General features: G+C 40.7%; 1 protein-coding gene across 2 annotated transcripts in view; it reads right to left on the bottom strand.

The window, feature by feature from the left end:
- Nucleotides 1-14851, bottom strand: part of DMRTA1 (DMRT like family A1) — a 69782-nt gene extending 54931 nt beyond the window's left edge. For both annotated transcript variants that reach the window (XR_009223471.1, XR_009223470.1), the window contains exons 1-3: nucleotides 14377-14851; nucleotides 4943-5090; nucleotides 2546-2729 (exon numbers count right to left, since the gene is read on the bottom strand). The gene's annotated coding sequence lies outside the window, so the exon portion shown is untranslated. The remainder of the gene's footprint in view (nucleotides 1-2545; nucleotides 2730-4942; nucleotides 5091-14376) is intronic.
- Nucleotides 14852-16755: the final 1904 nt, after the last annotated feature.

Here is a 16755-nt window from a genome sequence, read left to right as displayed (position 1 = left end):
GAAAATTTTTTTAAAATGTGTTATCTACAGGATAACAGGCACTGTACTAAGCACTCTGAATATCATCTCCTTTAATCCTCACTACCAAATTGTGAGGTTGATATTATTATCCCTATTTTAGGTGAGGCAACTGAGACTCAGACAGGATAAGTAATGCTAGTTTACCAGGGGTGAAGTAGGGATTCCAACCCAGGACTGAACAAAGAAAGCCACATCAGTATTTTCTTGTCTTTACCTCATGTTATAAGTCCAAATGGATGTCACATCACATGAGCGGTATATAAACTCTTCTTTTGACAGAACAAGACGTTAAAGTCTTAATTATACTTTTACACAAACACTCTCACAGTCTTCATTCAAAAACCGGTTTCCATTTTTCCCTCTGGGTTTGAGGCGCTTGCACCTGGCTGTGACAAGGGGCACCCTGCACCTGAAGCTCTGCTTCTTCTATTTTCACCTATATTTTCCTGCCCGGATTGATGTGAGATCATTATGAGGCAATCAATGCCCAAGATTTTTGTCAGTTTTCCACTGCCTCGGCTTAAATAAACACTTAATGTAAAGGAGGGGCACGGGGCGGGGTGGGGGGGCACTCACTCACACAGATGCACTGTTGCACAGACACACAACCTCACAAAGACACACTTTGTCATGGTTCACTTGGAAAAATCCACATGAAAAAGGAGGAGGTGGATGAATAATAAAGCAAAGGAGAAAAGGGAACTAATTTAGGGATAATGAGTGCAAGACTGCCTCAATAAAGAACAACCGTGTGTCATTAGGTGGCAAGCTTAGCCTTCGGGCAAGATTACACTTGGAGGCCCTGCTCCAATTACCTGTTCTTAAGCATAAATGAAGGGGAAATGGAAAGAAGGGGGGGAATACTCTTTCTCCCTAAACTGTAGTAACATTCGGAGGGAATTAACTGTTGCGCTCACAAGGAGACTCTTTTTGCAATTGCACCTGTGAAAGGTGCGAATCCACCAGGCCCGTGTGAAACCACGCCTTTGATCATCAGATAGAACCCCGTTTCTTCCAATGGTCAAAAAATGAACTGAGGAGCGATGAAAGAGTGTCCCCATATTTGCATCTTGCCCCAACATCTGGGACTCTCAGAAGCCTTTGAATAGAGCAGCAAGCCTCCATCTGAGGTGACCTGCTGGCAGCATGGGTCAGTTCATGAGAATGAGGCTCTTTTGCCACTAGGACTAATGACAGGGCAGGAGAGCCTGCTGATGAGAAAGCCCCGAGCCTTGGACAATGCAGACAAAAGCCTGGTTAAGGAGCACTTCCCAAGTCATTCCTTCCTCACCCCACCAGCACTGTGTATAAAGCAGGGATGGGGTGAGAGGATAAAGACGATCAAGGAAAGGGAACCATAATAAGAGGTTTATCTCTGAACGACTCGAACTTCCCCCCTTCCCAGATATCAACTCTATTACAACTGATGGCCTTATCTAATCTTAGCCCAATTTGGGGGTAATTGTTGGCTTTTACAAAGGTGAGCAGGAGATATTCTTTTCACAGTTGCCTGCTTTTCTCAAGTGTCCAGCTTCCTAAAATCCCCTTTAATAAGGATTACTTGCATGTAAGTCAGCTTCCTTTTTTGATGCCATAACAACAGTGTTCCTTGTAATCTGGTCAAATACAGGCTATTTTAAAAGCCATGTAGCTAACAGGTGTGTTCTTCCTGCCTGCAGGTGGAATTGGCAGCTGCCCCTCAGATTCCAAAATATGTGTAAGCACTGCCTCCAGGGAGGATCAGGACTCGTTTCCTTTCTCTCATGCTGTTTCCCACAGGGAAAGCAAAGTTTGAAAAGGAGAATTTTTCAGATGTCCTGAATATGCTCATCCTCGCCTTCTGTGGCAGGAGCAAGATAAGAATCATCTTAGCATGTATATGGTGATTGACAAACAAAAATGTACAACCAAAATTTCACAATGTTATAAACTATAAAGACATCAATTAAAAAAAAAAAGAATTGTCTTAGAAAGATTTTATCATGTGAATGTATTTGTCAGCCTCAGATAACTGCATAAAATATAACGATATATTTTTTAATTCAAATTTCAAATCAGCAGCAGATCCTATTAAATTATAAAAAAAGGTGAGATGATTGCTTTTTTATAGTCATTACTTAATGAGATCGGTAATACATTAATGAGATAGGCATTTCAAAATATGGTTTAGACTAGTACTTCTCAAACTTTGGAGTCTGTCAGCCTCTTCTTGAGAACTTGACAAAAACACAGAGGCCCAGGCCTTCCCTACTGGGCTGCTGATTCTTTATGGGTTATCTAGGTGATTCTGTAAAATACCAAAATTTGAGAATCTTTGGCTTAGACAAACGTTAAGTACTTAGATTGACCCCTACCCACATCTCCTAATGGCGTAGCCTCTTAGACTCCTGGCTCCATCCGTCTTATTTAGAGCAGAACTTCCCATATGTTAAATTACTCTGCCTTTAGTTTCACAATCCCACAAACCACTCTAAGAATGGGGAAAACAGGCCAAAAAGGAGTCAAGATTGCAAGTGCCTTTCACCTGTTGTGTACGTGTCACTGATGCTCCCAAGCCTCTATCTCCGGTCCTGGTCACTCTCTCTCTGGAGGTTAGGTCCCATGTATCCAACTCCACATGGGTGTATGGCAAACACCTGAAAAAGAGCATGTCCAAAGCCAGGTTCTTCACCACTCCCCTCAAACTCCTGCTTTTCCACCGGTGTTCCCTATTTTGGGATATAAAAGAGGAAAGAAGCATTATTCTTACATAACCTTCTAATCATAAAAAGGCCATTTAAGAACTCTTACAAATCAGTGTAAAGGGCCAGTAGCCTACTGACTTGGAAAGAACTTATGTTTACAGCTATTCAGATCCAGGTTATAATTTCAACTCACTTACCAGATAAAAATGTGGGATAATTTATGAAAACTCTCTGGGCCTCCTTTTCCTCAGCTCTGAAATGGGGACAATCAAACATATCACCTAACCTTAAACTTAAATTAGGTAATTAAATGAGATAATTCCATAAAGTGCATAAATGGTCATAACAGACTCAAATCAAACATTAAACTTTTTCCTTAACCAAATCTGAAGTTAAGACAGGTTGGCTAATTGTTAAATTATTGATTCTAGCAAAATAGTTATGACCCAGGACATATAGGTAAAGGAAACAGCAAACGCATATCTCCGGAGCCTAGGAAAGGAAGGGAAAATGGTGTGTGGAGAATATTTTATCATCGGAGAAAAGGGTGCTGCCTCTTTTCATTCAAGGCCATATCTAAAGAGAATATAACAGAGGCTGGAATCATATCCCCTAACTAACAATTTAAAAGACAGAGTAACAATATAAATACTCTGCTGTATCTTATTACACGAAATAACTGATGCAAATATAGTTAGCCATGCTTCAATCATTCTAAAATATAAACATTCTTTCAGTAAAAAACAAAAAGAACTAGAAAAAATTGCTGGGTTGGAATGATTAGCATTTTTTCACCCTAGATAGATTATTCTATACTACTATATTTAATCACTAATAACATCCCTACATAATTGCTATAAATGTACTGCTTACTTTTTAAATTTCAAATGCTTTGTTTTATTATCAAAATCTTCCCTCCCAGACTATTAAAAAAACATTCAACTGAAATACTCTCAGTGGGAAAAAAAACTTCGGAATATATGGTACTACATTTTACAGCTCACAGAATTTAAAAAGCAGGCAGTGATAACGACAAATGACAGCCCTCCACAACAAAGGAATAAGTACACAATGTTCTTGGTCTTCACAAGAGCAAAATGATGGCTGTGTGCCTGCAAGACAGATCAAGATGATTAACTGAATACGCATGGAGATTTAGACTGTGTCATGAGACAGACATGGATCCAAAAATCCTTCTGTAAACAAGGGGATCAAGTCTGAAGGCATTTATAAAAGTAGGATCTATTCTCCCTGAAGCCTAAGGCAATCACCGGTACTGGTTGGGTATTTAAGAAATCATATTCAGGTCTTTCAAACATATAAATACCCAGAGGTATTATGATGAATCAGTCTTGCTCTTTAGTCTTTGAGAGAGAAGAAAAGAAGCAAAAAAAGAAGGATTTATCAAATGTCAACTAGGTGCCATATGCTTTCATTTACTCATCTCATTGGTCTTCACAACACCCCTGCTGTGGGAATGTTATTAATCCCAGCTTGATAGGTGGAGAAACCGAGTCTCTATGAGGGCAAGTACCTTGCCCAAGGTGGCACAGAGAGTTTGTGGCAGAACTGAGACTCAAATTCAAGTTTGCCTGACCCCCAAATCCAGGCCATTTACTACATGACTCCAACGCATTAGAATTTTTTTAAAATTCTGTTTTTCACATTTAACTTTGCTCTGTTTTCTTACCTCTATTTATCTACTTTGAACTTTCTCACCCAAACATCACTTCCATTCCATTCATCATTAACAAGAGCATAATAAGCAATTTACATTTAAATATATACCAAAAAACTTAACTAATAGGACTTTATGCTGTGAGAAATATCCCAGGTTACGAGATGTTTTCACACATACTACCACATTTTTACTTCACTACAGAGAAAGAGGCTAAGAGATGCAAAATGGCTCTCCCAGACTAGTAGAAAAAGTGAGGAGTACAAAGAGAATAGAATCAATATGCTGATCACTTTACAAACCTGGGTTTTCATCTCCCTAACAACCATGCAAGTAGTCACCAGTATATCTAATTTTATAGATGAGGAATTGAGGCTCAGAGTGACATAAGTGATTGGTGGTGTCAATATTTGAATCCTCATTTGTCTTTCTTCAGAACCCTTTCCTCTTCTGTCATGTTACGTTGCCTTTAAGCCATGATTAACCCAAAAGAGACATGCAAAAGGAAAGGAAAAAAAGAGACAGTATCTTGAAAATATTTTAGACTTTTAAGACTAACCTCAGAAGATGCCTCCTCTCTCAAAACTTTTCTGATGCTCCCTCTTGACCCCTCCTGTGTTGACTGTTGTGTACCATACACTTGTCACATGTTGCAGGGTCCACACAAATAAATAGCACATTGTTCCTGCCCTCAAAGAGCTTGCAATCTAGGAAAGAGGGAAAAGATGACAATTGAATTGGCTCTAATATCTCGGAGCATACATCCAAATAAATTGAGTAAATTAAATATTAAATGCAAACTGAAAACATAAACTAGAAAAAAATATGACTGACCAATCCTGAAATGAGGAAGGATTTCATAAGTTTAAAACAATGGAAGAACACACAGAGGAAAAGAGCACATTAGCTCTGATGTCTTTCTTTTCATGATATAGATCATTTCTATTCTTTTGTGAATTCCCTTTCCATAATCTTTGCAAATTTTCTCTATTGGAGTGCTCTTTTCCCTACCAATTTGTAAGAGATCTTGATATTTTAGATACACTCAGACTTTGAATGCCATATATCTTGGAAATATTTTTTCCTCGATGGCATTTGCCTTTGAATTTTGAGACTGGGTTTTTACTGGATTTTTAATGTTATGTTTAATCTTTTTCTTCTCTTGCTTTTTTTATTTAGAAAAGTATTTCTAATCTTGACATTAAATAGTTATTTCTGATATCTTTCAAGTATTTTTAAGAATTTTTTTAGATTTCATATCTAATCAATCTGAAAATTATTTTGGTGTATGCTGAAAGGTAAAAATCCAACTTAAATATTTTAAAGCAATTATTCACAACCATTGCATGAAATATAATTTCCCATTGATTTGACTTACTATCAGTACTATATGTTCAATTCTTATATATAGCAAAATTTCTTAGCTTTCTATTTTGTTCCACTGGCAACTTACTCCTCCTTTTTCTTTTTCCTCTTTCTCCTCCTCTTCCTCCTCTTCTCCTTCTTCGTTTTAAGTACCACACACCATTGAACGTTTTTGAGCTATAGAGTGATACAATTAGTCCTGATCTTCAGAATGATTCATTAAGGGACTGTGTGTAGCTTGTACTGGTGACAGGAAAGACAAAAAACTGACAGCACCCTGGGTTAGGGTAGAGGCAACAAAATGGAAAAGAGAGAAACAGATGTGAGACTGTAGAAAGAAGCTGCTTGATGGAGATATCATCTAGGGGTAGGTCATGAGAAAAAAAGGACAGTCAAAATGCCCCACATCGCTCCATGGCGCAGAAGTTAAGTGCACGTGCTCTGCTTCGGTGGCCCGGGGTTCGCAGGTTCGGATCCCAGGCGCGCACCGACGCACTGCTTGTCAAGCCACGCTGTGGCGGTGTCCCATATAAAGTAGAGGAAGATGGGCACGGATGTTAGCCCAGGGCCAGTCTTCCTCGGCAAAAAAGAGGAGGATTGGCATTGGATGTTAGCTCAGGACTGATTTCCCTCACAAAACAATGCTCCACAGACTAACAGTTGAACAGGATGGGTGGTAGTATTAATAAGAAATAGGGAACCTCAGAAGAAGGAAATGAGTAGAAGGAAGAAAGAGAGAGTGAGATTTGGAAGGAACTGATGATTGACCCCATCTTATATTCCTAAATGATTAAATCCTAACCTGAGCCTGTGACTTTGAGAATGGTCCCATGTCAACAGGTAAAGTAACATTCAAGATGCAAAAGAAAAGCTTGCTACACCTATGACCTAACTGAACAACCACTAAATTAGTAAGAAATTACTATTCCATACACTCTGAGAAAATCTCAGTGTCATTTCACTTCCCTGCCAGAATGAGAAAAGATACAGAAAAACAGAATGCATGATACAAATCATGATATTACAGATTTTAGTCTTAGTTTTTCCTCCCTTCTAGGAAACACAAAATACTACGAAAAAAAACAAATGTAGCATCCTCTTTGGAACACCACTGAGCTTTTGGGAACTAGTTGCTTCTCTTATTTAATGATAAGCCACAGTCTCATCACAAATTATTTCTCTTGAAAAGTTGTTGGATCTGCTGAGATTATCAGGACAATGTATGAAGAAGGGGCATCCAGAGTGCTCTTTAGGCTTCCAAATGATTCACTTCCACCGGTCTCCTCTACTTCCCAGGTATCTTAGACGCCACTGAATCCAACACTCTTCATCAAGATCTCTCCATTGATCAGCTGCAAAGTACGAGGAAGGATAAAGTGGGATCAGCGGACAACGGCGAGGGATGAAAGGTTGACTAACAAGGCTTTGGATGAAATTGTTATCTCCATTCAGTGAACCAGATGTTAACATTCCACGCTCATTCAGAGAGAGTTCTCTGATTGATTTGACAAGGACTTTGAGAAATGTAATTCATTAGTATGAGGGCTTTGTCATGGTTCAGTTACCACTAAGCTCTCTTCATCGTCTAACCATGGGTACACCTATGTAATGGTCCCTGATTTATTACAGTAACATTGTTTCGCATTTAAAAGGGAACTCTTCATTTATACTAGTTCATGGATGAAAGTATGAGCATTTAATTTCTTTTCCCTTTTCTTCATCTCCATTCTCTGATATTCTTAAATTTATCCACTCTTGTATGGTTTTCTTTCTTTTCTTCTTTCTTGTCTGTAATCCTCATTCATCCTCATATTTTTAAAAATTTCAGTTGGTTTTCCTTTCCACTTACTACCCAATTCCTGCTCTCACTATCTCCAAGACACTATGACAAAAAAAGGAAAAAAATAACAAAGAAAAACTAGAGCCAGGAGGCCTAGACCCTGGTGCCAGCTCTGTTCCTAATTAACCAAGTGACCTTGAACCAACGCTTTCACTTTTCTGGGGGGTATTAACTGAGATGATGAGACCTGGCCCCTTCCATCTCTAAACCTCTGTTATTCTGATTCAAACACTATTAAAAAACATTATCAAGTCAACAAATGTACCCTAATTTTTCTTCACTTGCTGTGAAACAACAAATGAACGAGAGCTGCAACGTTCAATGAGGTAGTCACTAGCAACATGTGGCTATATACATTTAAACTTCAGGTAATTAAAATGAAATAATTTTAAAAATTCAATTCTTCAGATTCACTAACCACATTTCAAGTGCTCGGAAGACACATGTGGCCAGTGACCACCATATTGGACAGAGTAGATATTATAGAACATTTACAGCAGCATAGAAAGTTTTATTGGACAGCACTGAGTTAGAACAAGCTGGTAGGTATGAAACACCATGCAAAATACAGACATAGAAATTATAACTTTGCCTTCAAAGAGAGAGAAAAAAAATCCAAACATACTTGCAGTGTTAAACAACAACAAGACTGTTCATGGCTGCATTAAAGAGAATGTCAAAATGTAGGATATCAGATCTATCAGACCCTCCTTATTTTCAGTTCCCATGTCTGTAAAATGAAGAGACTATACTAGAACATCTATACAGTCCATTTGGGTTTTAACTGATTAAGATTCTATGATTCTGCTGGTTCTATTAGTTTATAGAATCATCTTACATATAAGAAGTTGTTAAGGAAATGGTAGGATTTAAGTTGGGCCTTGAAAGATATACGAGGTTGGGATAAGCAGGGAAATGAGGGGAAGGTGTATGTGGAGGATGGGGAATTAAAGACAGGGTGTACCAAAATAAGTTTAAGTCAACCGAGAAGTTCCCTTGACACTGATAGTTTCAAGGAAGACTTAGTGACTATAAGTCAGGAATGGGCTTTCCTGCTTAGGCTGGGAAGTTTAACTCTAAACTAAAATCCTGTTCAACTCTAAATGTCTTAAATTATGAGAGTATGAATTGGAATATATGACTGCAGTGAGAGCGGAGGGCATATGAAAAGAAGACGGGCAGAAATTATTTGTTACATTATGGTATCCAAATCAATAAAAATTTAGCTTGGATCCTCCGTCCCCAGTTGGGGGTGGGCATTGAGGGAAACCACGGAGAAATGGAATTGGAACAAGCTCAAGGACAAGAAATGTAAGAGGACCCTTAAGGTCTTTCTACCCTGTTGAAGAACATTGTATAAAGATAAAAACGCAATAATTTGGCTATCTGGAATTCTTGAAACTTCCTCAAATAAACCTAAACTTCCTCTAAGACTAGATTGGTTCAGAACCTCCTGAAGCAATGCTCTGGTCTCATGAAAACATGATTAAGTCATTCCAGAGAACAAAATCGTCCACTTTCCCAAGAACAAGGAATATGTTCCCTGCCTACTTAGAAGGATGTTCTTTCAACATGTCTACCTTCCCGGTGGGAACTAGTTTCAGAAGTCTGTAATCTCATCAAAGGAAGCCAAGTGGCAGGGACTCTCTCTACAGGGGGAACTAATCAGCAAGTCTTCCTTTCTTTTCTTCCAGGTCCTATTCATTGTTTTTCTGGGGACTAGTTTCCAAGCTATTGAAATTTCCCTTGATCCCTCTCAACCTTCAATCAGATTTGAGGAAGTGATGATTTCCCCTGGATTCTTTCTTTTAAGTTCACCCTTTTGAATTAAAGCGTTCAGGCAGGTCTTAGCACAATACTTGGTCAGCCTAGCATTTGACATTTTGCAGTCTTAGACGCTGGTCTGAAATGATTCCGGATGCAGAGGCCCCCAAAATGGTTACCTTCATTAAGCAAATTTCCCTTCACGTCTTGGCAAACTGTTTGGGATATAAGGTAATCTGATGGCGAGTGTGTCAGGAACCTTCAAGACTGAGAGCCATGTAGTGTAGGCTATACCCTAGCTAAATGCTTCGAAACCGAAACTCTCCAATTCAAAAGATAGGGGGCGCTGTGGCAAACCTCAGGAGCTGAAGCAAGTTTATTAGAGAGGTCATTGAGTCTGTTCATTTTTATTCCACAAATCCACAGGGAAGTCCTGACAATCGTTTTTGTTCTTATACAAAAAAAATGTGGCAATCCTGACTACTTTTTTGTTATCTTTCCTTTGCTAACTAACCAGAAGCATACGGAAATCTTCTTAGAAAATGGGAGAGCAGTGGCTTCTCAGCTAAATGCAGATGGGTGCTTAGTAGGTAAGTCACAGTCCTGCTAATCCACTCCCATGATCACTAGGCTTTGGCTTCCCATTCACACACATGTTGGAGAACCAGACTGAATGTCATCTTAGGAGTCGTGAGACAAGTTGCTGGGAACAAGAGTGAAGGAAAAGAGGAACAGCAGAGCGTACTCTTTTGAATTAAAATGTTCAGCTTTTTAATATTACTTTGATAAACTGGTACTGCACGATAGCCGTTTTGATATTGCTTTCAGGTCAACAGCTGACTGAGCCATCACCTTCTCTAGTCGGTGAAGAAGTGGTTGCCCAGGACTATAGCAGTGCACATTCTGTTCCCTGCTATAAATGAAATATGGAATTGTATTGTTTCTGACATGAATTTTCCTGCTACCTGCTATAATGTCAGTTATATTACGACACAGTTAGCCGAGACAGACCAGACATTGTGTGGCTTCAAAGGTCTTCTTATTTTGCTTTTCCAGCTCCCACTGAGGGGAAGTAGCAGCTGAAACCTGAGAAGAAGAAATGCTTCTAAGTTGGTCGGAAGCCTACAAGAACTGCCCACTTAATTATCATCTTTATAACAGCAGTGAGAGAATGTAACACTATCCCAGTCACACAATAGATGTTAGCAATAATCAAATGATAGTTTCCTTTCCTTCTTCATATAGATTCCCTCATGCTAGAAAAGCATCCTATTTTGTGTATACTTTCTAAACAATGTGTTTAAGACATATTTAAATACTTTTATTTACAAGCACCAGAAAACAGCTGTTCAGCTCCAAATGATAGATCTTGGAGGGTGCCAGGGAAATAAACACGGAACCACGTAATGATTCTCATAAACAGTTGAATTTATCTCTTGGCAACTTTTCACAGCACCTTCAGCAAACAGGGCACCCAGGCGTGAAAGAGCAATAATCAGGCACTTGCCCTTAAGTGACAGGCTTTAGCATGTCACAAGAAAGGCAGCCTTTTTATTCTCCCCGCTCCCTGCTACCCACCAAACCCCCACCCCCAATGCCATTCGAGAAATCCATCAGTATACAGAGTCAAACAAATCTCACTCCCTCCAGAAACGTTTTTGCACCTCAGGATGTTTTCCTCCTGGTGAATCCTCTGAAGATTCACTCCAAGTGCATTAGGGGTTTGTGGGGCAATAACACCACGTCATTCTCTAACAAAAGATGTGGTCTTCTAAGAGTCCTTCCTAGCACGGTATGGGAGTGGTCACTACTACCTTCTGGATTTAAAAACGTCTTATATGTCCGTAGACACTGTGTATGGGGTCTGTTGTAGGGAATCTGTGGTTAGGCTAGGACTCTGAGCTCCAGATGGTAGCCTCGCTTCCTAGACAACACCCAATTTCAGACTGGACAAGTAGCTCACCAATCATTCTAGTTTCTGAATTTAACACAGAAGAGTTGTGAAGGATAGCAGAGTATGCCACCCCAAAATATGACTGTAGGAGTTCAGGACATGCCCCCAAAATATGCCACTTTGATATATTGATTATTTTGAGCTGTAGGCATTTGAAAAACAGCAAAAACAGGGAAGGGCTTTTACTGAACTCCCCTCATCTGCCTAAAGACAGATCCTCCAAAAGGAACTCAATTGCCATAAATCCCCTCCCGGGGATTTTCATCAGCCAGGGAAGAGTGACTCTTGTCACAGAAGAGACTAGAAGTCAACACCACACCTAGACAAATTTGCCACAAACTATCATACCTCCCATTTATTCTTCTAAAGGCCCATTCATCCTTCCTAAAAATCTTTTACTCTCCACTAAGAGGCCTATATGCCCCCACCCTTTTCCCTATTAAGATGATATTTAAGCCATCTCATGGAGTTGCTCATTTTTCCCTGCATATCTCCCATGTATACATGACATATACATATTAATAAACTTCTGTTTGTCTTTCTCTTATTAATCTTTTATTACAGGAGTCTCAGCTAAGTCAGAAGGGTAGAGGAAAAATACTTTTTCCTCTCCTACAGTTGACACTGTAGGAGAAGAGTTTTTCCACTTAAGTGGAACTTAACATAGTGGAAGTATCAAAAGGCACCCAAATTCTAGACAAGTGCTATGGCAAGAAATATCAGGTGTTCCATCACCCACATTAGCACTAATGCCAGTGAGTGACGGGGAATGACAGAGGTGGGGAGTGGTGGAGTTGGGCCCCAGCTGACCTGTACTCACTTTATTAGGAAGAAGAGTCAGCTTTTAGAGTACTTGGGATTTTCCCAGAAAATGTGTGAATTATTCTGAATGCACATTTGCCTTCACCAAAACCCTGGAACTAGTATTAACCATTCCGAAAAAAAGTGTCTTCCAGCATCCCATTGATATTTTAAGATTCTCCTGTCTAGGCTAACACAGATGGCCTTGAGATATGCTATAGTGACCATCTTACTGATGAAAATAGGCATTAGCAGGGGCTCAGACCCCCTGTCACAGTGTGGTTTGTGGAAATCTCTCTGAATCCCAGCCAGGATACCATTTAGCTAAAAGTGAGTTGTCTCTGTACCCACGCAAAATGTTTTGTCCTTCCAGTGTTTCCTCATGACCACAACCCAGTGAGGTAGGGATGTTAGCCAATTTTTGTGAATAATGAGCTAAGACATACAAAGACTAAGTAATGAGCTTAAGGTTGCACAACTGCTAAGTGCCAAAGCAAGGTATGCTTTCCCAACTTAGAACTATTTCCACTATCCTACAAAGGCATCAATATACTACACAAGACAAATAACCAGCACATGTTATTGCACATATACTTAATGTTTCTTTTTTTTTCTCTAGGAATCCATCTCATTTACCTATCTGCTTTGATTTTTTTTAATATAACTTACTCATCACATCAGCTGTTAGATGGTAAGCAGGAAATTATTCTATATAAAATTGTTTACCTCATTATTCCTAATAAAATAGTGCTATCCGACATTTACTAAGGCCCTAATAAGTGTGTCATATTCTTAACATATACTATTCCTATGTCTCAAAACTACACTTATATATGTGTGAATGGGCTCAGAGAGCTTGCATGACTTGCCCGTAATAGGTGGTGGAATACAAGCTTAGGTCCACCAGAGGCAGCAATGCTTAAGGGGCTGTATGTACTTACACCTCACAAGTTTATGTGGCTGTGAAAAGTGATTCCATTATTTAAAATAATGAAGTTAGGAAAGGAAGTGTTTTTGAGTGGATAAAATTGTGAGTTTCATTTTGGCATGCTTTTTTTAAGGTGATGGTTAGACAAGCTAGTAGAAATGTATAGGAGGGCACTGAGAAGACCTACAAGAGAAATCAACAGGACATCTTTGGGACATACTCTGAGTGAAGTTGAAATTTTAAGATGTTATTCATTTTTAATGGACAACATTTATTGAAAATAAAGAAGGTTGAAACACACTTGGAGAGTATCCAAAGTCATGGAAATGTTAGGAAAAGAAAATATCATTTTCTGAGTGCCTACCGTCTGCCATACGTTGCCTCACATGCCCACTCTAGCCCAGTGGTTATCAAACAGGGATGATTCTGCTCCCCCCTCAAGGGACATCTGTCAATGTCTGGACACATTTTTGTCACAACTAGGCTAGTGATACTGGAATATGGGCAGAGGCCAGGGATGCTGCTAAACATCCTACAATGTACAGAAGAGCCCTCAACAACAAAGAATTATCTGGCCCAAAACATCAGTAGTGCTAAGGTTGAGAAATCTTACCTCTAGCTGAAAAAGAAAAAAAAAAAAAGACTGTGAAAAAAGGGAAACATTCATCTGGCATTTTGGGGGCAAGTTGTCACAACAAGGAAGCATCTTTTGAGGAGACTGGCTTCAGGGTAAGCAATCAACATTTTCTAGCACGAGTAACATTTTGTTACAGAGTATAACAAGGGCCTTGCCTAAGAAGTTATAAAGGGAAGTGAAAAGTGTCATATAAAAAGAATTTGCAGAAGATGGCGGCGTAGGCAGACTCTGAACTCACCTCCTCCTGTGGACGCAGCCAATTTACAACTACTCGTGGAAAAATTACCCCTGAGACAGAACTGAAAACTGGATAAGAGGAACTCCTGCAACAACGGACAATCCTAACTGAGGTGGAAGAGGCAGAGACTCCCTTCTGGAGAGGAAAACGCCGCCTTCACAAGCCGCCAGCTTCACGGCCGCCGGGAGCAGCTCACAGGTACGCAGCCTCCCTGGAGGCGCGGGGCCCTGAGCCGGGAGTTCCCCCCGCTGTGGGCATTTTGTGGACCCAGCACAATCGAGACCAGCGGCATAATATCTGACTGTGCCTGCTACTAAAACATTGGGGAGCACCCCCAGAAAACCCGGTTCACAAAGAAACTAAAACTGGCTCTTACAGGGCCCGCGCGCAAACTCACCCGTTTCAGGAAGCATCCTAAAATCACCAGAAAGAAAGGTGGACAGTGCTGTGATGAAAAGAGACTCACCTAATAGGCCCTGAGTGCATCTCGGTGAGGGGTGAGACCTCTCCAGGGACTGGGACATTGGTGGCGGCCATTGTTGTGGCCTGGTGTGGGCGTGCTGACACAGACGCCATTGGAGTTCTCCCTGAGGCCTGCTAGCCCAGGGTCTGCCCCACCCGCTAGAGCAGCGATTTAATCCAGCTCAGCCAGGGCAGGCAGCCCACCCTAGAGACTGGCCCCACCCAACAACAAGCCCTCAGGCAACTTGTGGGCCTTCATAGATTGGTGACTGGATTCTCTGCAGCCTGGCAACTGAGCCGACTTGAGCGGGGCAGGGTGTGCACAAGGAGCGGGTGGAGAGTGTGGGGCGGTGGCAGAGTGTGTGGGGCTCCCGCCATGGAGAGACTGGGTCCGCTTGGGGAGGTCGGGGCACTCACACGGGGAAGGACTGTGTTGACTGTGTGTGTGGACCTGTGGGCGGCAGGGCTTGTCAGCTGCAGAAGACTTGTGCTTCTCAAAGACCCACATAGGAGGTTTGCCCCACCTTCCAAAGCCTGAAACAATTGGGTGCTCCCGTGTCTGAGGCCAGCCCCACCCAGCTGCAATCCTCAGAGAGCTGACGAGAAACCCAGTAGGCTAGAGGCTTACAGCAATTGTAAGGCCCTGAGCCTAACAACCTGCCACGCTGGGGGCCTACTCACTTAAAAGAAATACTGCAACACAAATGTGGTATTAGAACTTGCAGCCAACTGTGCTGGGGCTCCCCACACCTGATAAAGAGACTGAAGGGCCCACAACAACTACAAGCAGCTGAGCATTACAACAGCTGGCCAGGAGCGTAACTCAGCCTCCCTGGGCACCTACGGGGAGAGCAAACAGGCCACAACAGAAGGACACACGTAGCCCACATAGGGGTCACCCCTGGAACATTGAGAACTGAGGGAAGCACACTGGAAGCCTCCTAAGGCATCACTTACATAAGGTCACCTATCCAAGAGCAGGAGACATAGCTGACCTACCTAATACGTAGACACAAGCACAGGGAAAGAGGCAAAATGAGGAGGCAAAAGAATACATTCCAAGTAAAGGAACAGGACAAAACCCCAGAAAAGGAACTAAGTGAAACAGAAATGAGCAACCTACCTGACAGAGAGTTCAAACTAAGAGTGTTAAGGATGCTCACTGATCTGGGGAGAAGAATAGATGAACTCAGTGAGAATGTCAACAAAGAAATGGAAGATATAAAAAAGAACCAATCGGAAATGAAGAATACAATACTGGAAATGAAAAATTCATTAGAGGGACTCAAAAGCAGAGTAGAGGATACAGAAGAAAGGATCTGTGAGCTCGATGAAAGACTAGAAGAAATTACCCAAGGTGAACAGGTAAAAGAGAAAAGAATTAAAAAGAGTGAGGACAGTCTAAGGGACCTCTGGGACAACATCAAGTGCAGTAACATCGATATTATAGGTGTCCCGGAAGGAGAAGAGCGAGACAAGGGGGCAGAGAATCTATTTCAAGAAATAATAGATGAAAACTTCCCTAACCTAAGGAAGGAAACAGACATCCAGGTACAGGAAGCACAGAGAGCCCCAAACAAGATAAATCCAAAGAGGCCCACACCAAGACACATCATAATCAAAATGTCCAGAATTAAAGATAAAGAGAGAATCCTAAAAGCCGCAAGCGAATGTCAAGTTACATACAAAGGAAACTCCATAAGGCTATCAGCTGACTTCTCGGCAGAAAACTTACAGGCTAGAAGAGAATGGCATGATATGTTTAAAGTGCTAAAAGGAAAAAACTTACAGCCAAGAATACTCTACCCAGCAAGGTTATCATTCAAAATGGAAGGAGAGATCAAAATTTTCCCAGACAAGCAAAAATTAAAGGAGTTTGTCACCAAGAAACCAGTGCTACAAGAAATATTAAAGGGACTGATTTAAGGGGAAAAGAGAAGACCACAAATAGGAAAAATTATCTATTTCCATGATTAGAACGTAATGGATACAAATACACAAAAAAGAGGTTAGATATCATATCAAAAACAAAAAAGGAGGGAGGAGGGGAGTTAAGAGGACAGCTTTCAGACAGAGGTCAAACTAAAGTGACCATCAATTCTGTATAGAAGAAGAAAGGAACAGAGAAGGACTACTAAAACACTGAGAGAAAAAAAAAAAGTTAAAAAATGGCAGTAAGTACATACTTATCAATAGCTACTTTAAACATCAATGGACTAAATGCTCCAATTAAAAGGCATAGGGTGGCTGACTGGATAAAAAAACAAGACCCATATATATGCTGCATACAAGAGACACACTTCAGACCTAAAGACACTTACAAACAGAAAGTGAAGGGATGGAAAAAGATACTCCACGCAAATGGCAATGAAAAGAAAGCTGG

The sequence above is a fragment of the Diceros bicornis genome, chromosome 22 (assembly GCF_020826845.1).
Source record: "Diceros bicornis minor isolate mBicDic1 chromosome 22, mDicBic1.mat.cur, whole genome shotgun sequence".
NCBI classification, from domain to species: Eukaryota; Metazoa; Chordata; class Mammalia; order Perissodactyla; family Rhinocerotidae; genus Diceros; species Diceros bicornis.
Note: the sequence above shows the minus strand (reverse complement) of the source record. Positions and strands in the feature narration are given on the sequence as shown.